Here is a 4852-nt window from a genome sequence, read left to right on the forward strand (position 1 = left end):
TATAGAAGCGAAATGGCTGAAATTTGGTATTTGTTCTACGTTGGGGGTACAGAACTTTCCCCCTGAATGTCGGTATAGGTCCACGCCTTCATATAGCCCCATAGAACTGTAATTCCCGATTTTCGGTGTTTTGAAGATTATAGCCTCAATACCCTACCGAAATGACTGAAATTTGGTATTTAGTGGTAGCTGGTGGTGCAAAACCCTTTACCTGAAATTTATCGGTATAGGCCTACGTTTTCATATAGCCCTCATAGAACAGTACCTTCTGATTTTCGATGTCTTTATGATTATGGCCCCAATATCCACCGAGATGACTGAAATTTTGTATTTAGTGTTAACTAGGGTCGCAACACATTCCTTCCGAAATTTGTCAGTATCGGTTCACGTTTTCATATAGACCCCATAGAACCGTACCTCCTGATTTTCGGTATTTTGAAGTTTGTTTCCTCAATTTCACACTGAAATGACTGAAATTTGGTAAGTCTTCGTTAGGGGTATAAGCCTTTCCACCTGAAATTTGTCGGTATAGGTCCACGTTCTGTATATTGAAGGTTGTGGCCTCAATAACACCGATTTATACAGGTAAACAAGTAAAAAATATCAGTCGACTTTGCCGACAGAGATATACCCTCAGCCGAAACTTTCATCTACGGATAGATCGAATATATTAAGGGTGTTTTCAGGCCGTTTTTGAATATCTGAACCTGCCGACAAAAATGTGGACTAGGATTGAAGTTCAAAAGTGTCAGGGTATGTAGGGTCTTTTCAGAATTTTGTGGCCCTTTTGAATATTTTTAACTTGTCCATTATGGAAGAGGATCTTATTTTGGGTGTCATATCTTCTCGGTAGATATCGCGCCCACTAGTCATTTCAGTGGGTCATCGTATAACTTTTAAACTAATATGCCAGGAAGCATGGACTTGTCCACGGAAAACATAATATCACTGTAAACAAGCCACAGCATCCGTATACATTTACAAATGAAAAGACCCTAAACTGAACATAGACACAAATGTTGAACTTTTGTGAGAGGTTTGGGAGAGGTTCTCTAAGGAACAATTTAGGACAGTAATTGCTTTAATTGTTTATTGTGTATTGCCAGAAGTTCAAAAGCAAAGGGATGTAGTAACTGCAATAAGGCCCCATATAAGCTCTTTTAAAGGACGTATTATCGGTAGGGATATACTACTCCTGCAATAAGAGGAAGAGCTTAGTACTTTCATAAACGCAAGGAAACTTTATCCACTTCAATACATATTGTGGTGGAGGGTATATAAAGTTCCTCCCTGCCGAAGTAAACTCCATTCTTTTTTGTTTTGCTAGGGAAGCCAATACTTCCTGTCAGAATGTTCCGAAAACCCAGCCCTGTATTTTTTGGTGTAGTCTGTTGATTAGATCTGTGAAATCCCGAGATATTGTTGGCTCAGTTCCTCAAAATAGTCATTTTTAATATATTTATGTATATCAAGGTTGGTGTACGACCATTATTTCAATGTGTTTGTTACAAACGAGTTCTACACGTGAGCCAGAAGCCCACATAATGGTGCAGGGTATAACAACGTACATACATATATTTATATGCCTTCACTCTTTCTACTGTCCCTTTTGTTATAAATACATGTATGTATGTGCATTATTTAATGGATAGCAATTAAATTAATTTACATAAATATTTTCGCTACTCTATGGTATCCTTCTTTCACATCGGTATTTTATAATAACGAACATCGTTCGTTCCTGTACGTCTGTCTATCTGTTGGGTATAACAATTACCATTATGTATTGCTGGTCTACCACAAAAGTATGTCAGTATGTTGCACAATGCTTGTATGTGTGTGTGGCAAACATCCATATGGTTATCAATTATTTTCACTTGCTGAGATTAAATTGGAAATTATACATTTTAATATAATAAATTAATTATGGAATTAAATAAATTATTTTGTTTGTTGTGTGTAAACAATTCGATAATAATCTATAATAAGTCGAGACAATCGATAATAATTGGACATTAAATGAAGTATGAAAAAATAATGTAGAAAATATGAATGTACTTCCGATTGTGTGTAATGAACAAAAATATGATAAACTTGGTATGGAACTATAACTAGGTATGGTAAGTAGATTAAATTAAAAACAAAGCTTTGATCAGAGCCAGTAATGTAAAACTGTAAATGGTTTTTTGTTACTATTCAAAATTGGTGGAAATTAAAAAATGCAAAAGAGTATAATCACATATTTTACGGATAATCCATTAAAAGTTACTTTCAAGACCCCACCCAAAGGTTCAAAACTCAACCCAAGTGAAGGATTGAGGATTCTATTCGTGTTGATTGCGTTGATTGGGTCCACTGATTCAGAAATCTCGCCATAAACCCTTACAAAACACATCAGTTTGGTTGAGGATTTGTAGTTGGTCGGAGATTAAAACGTCTTCACCAAACATTCACCCCAGTGAATGAAGGACTCGCTGCAATTCGAATAAAAGCAAAATTCTTCAACATCAGCTTTAGTTGCGCTCATGCTCCCACTGAAGACAAGAACGAACTGACCAAAGATATATTCAGTCTCCACAGTAAAACATCTGCCAATGGTATGAGGCTGATAGGCTTTGCAGCTGCAAAAAACATGGTAGTTAGCAGTATCAGGTTTAAGCATCTCGATATTGATAAGGGCACCTGGCTGTCGCCAGATCAACGAACAAGACATCAAATTGATCACGTTGTGATAGATGGAAGACATGCATTAAGCGTGTTGGATGTACGATTATTCTGAGGTGCAAACATAGACTCGGACCACTACCTTGTTGCAGCAAAGGTACGTACCAGATTAAATGTAAATGTGCAAACAAATTGTGAACAAACACAACACGGAAGTTGGACATCGGAAAGCTGCAATCACAACAGATAGCCACAGCATATTCCACTCAACTGTCCCAACTGCTTAATCAAAGCACTCCTCGTCCCGATAACATATCAGGACAATGGCGAAACATTGCCCACTCCATACAAACAGCCACAAAATCGGTACTTGGATACCAGAGACCTCCACCAAGGAATCCATGGTATGACCAGGAGTGTCGTGATGCTACCGAAGAGAAAAATGCGGCATATAAGGCTACTTTACAATCAGTAGAAACTCGTAGCGCACGAGAGAGGTATCGGGAGAAAAGGAGGGAGGAGAAACGTCTTTTCCGCAGGAAAAAGATAGAGATGGAAAAGCGAGAGTGTGAACAAATCGAGACGTACAGGAGACAGAATGAAGTCCGAAAATTCTACCAAAGAGTGAAACATCAAACTGATGGCTTTGGTACGGGCACATTCTCCTGTAGAGACCAGCAAGGTAATTTGGTAACTGATACAGATAGTGTTCTAAGGATATGGAACGAGCATTTTTCCAAACTGTTGGTATCCAATAGTAGCGAAGTTGACGAAGATACCACAGACCCAATCCCTGAAGATGGTATTGAATAAGACAGCAAAAAACCGGCTGAAGAATAATAAGGCAGCAGGAGCTGAGGACCTACCAGCCGAGCTGTTTAAAAACGGAGGCGACACGCTGAAAAGGTATATGCATCAGCTAGTTAGCTCCATCTGGCAGGAAGAACGCGTACCCGACGATTGGAACGTGAGCATCCTGTGTCCCGTCCATAAGAAAGGAGATAAGACTATTTGCTTCAACTATAGCGGCATAAGCCTTCTCCCTATCGCCTACAAGATAGTGTCAGGGATATTGTGCGAACGACTAAAGCCGATGGTCAACGAAGCAATTGGACCATACCAATGCGACTTTAGACCCGGCAAGTCCACCATTTAAAAGATATTTACCCTGCGGCAAATCCTGTAGAAGACCCAAGAGATGCAGATCGACACCTACCACCTTCTTCTCAATTACAAGGTAGCCTTCGACAGCCCCCTACGCCCAAAGGTATTCCAAGCCTTGTCTGAATTTGGTATCCCCGCAAAGCTCATTCGGCTTTGTAAAATGACTCTATCTGACGCAAGATTTTCAGTTAAAATAGAAAATAACCTCTCCGAAGAGTTTTGTGCCAAAAGAGGTTTCAGGCAAGGAGACAGCCTTTCGTGTGATTTTTTCAACATCCTGCTAGAAAAGGTTATACAAGAAGCAAAAGTCAAAAGAAGTGGCACAATCTACACCAATAGCCACATGTTACTTGCTTATGCTGGTGATATAGACATCATGGGACGATCAGTAAAAGAAGTAACCGATACCTTTATGAAGGTCGAAGGAGAATCTGCTAAAGTGGGTCTGGCGGTAAACGGCGAGAAGACCAAATTGATGGTGCGAACGCGCAAAGCGTCCTTAGAGCTCGGACCAACTGTGGAAGTTGGTACCTACAATTTTGAGGTAGTTAAAGACTTCGTCTACCTCGGCACTGCCATAAACACAACAAACAACATCAGTTGTGAAATAAGAAGAAGAATTGTATTGGCCAACAGATGCTACTATGGTCTAAGTAAGCAATTTAAAAACAAAGCCACATCTCAAACAAAAATAACACTATACAAAACGCTGATACTACCCGTGCTAATGTATGGCTCCGAAGCATGGGTACTTGCGCAAGCAGATAAGGCAGTGCTTGGTGTGTTCGAGAGGAAAATTCTTCGAAAGATCTACGGGCCGATTTGCGTTGACGTTGAATATCGACGTCGTATGAACCACGAGCTATATAAGCTATACAAAGACATGAATATAGTTAAACGTATCGAGATGCAACGATTGCGTTGGCTAGGCCATATCATGAGAATGAGCGACGATGAACCCGCTAAAAAGGCGTATGAATACATGTCACATGGCGGTGCACGCAGTATCGGCAGGCCTAAGCTT

The sequence above is a fragment of the Musca autumnalis genome, unplaced genomic scaffold (genome assembly GCF_047663935.1).
Source record: "Musca autumnalis isolate F117 unplaced genomic scaffold, ASM4766393v1 scaffold_4, whole genome shotgun sequence".
NCBI classification, from domain to species: Eukaryota; Metazoa; Arthropoda; class Insecta; order Diptera; family Muscidae; genus Musca; species Musca autumnalis.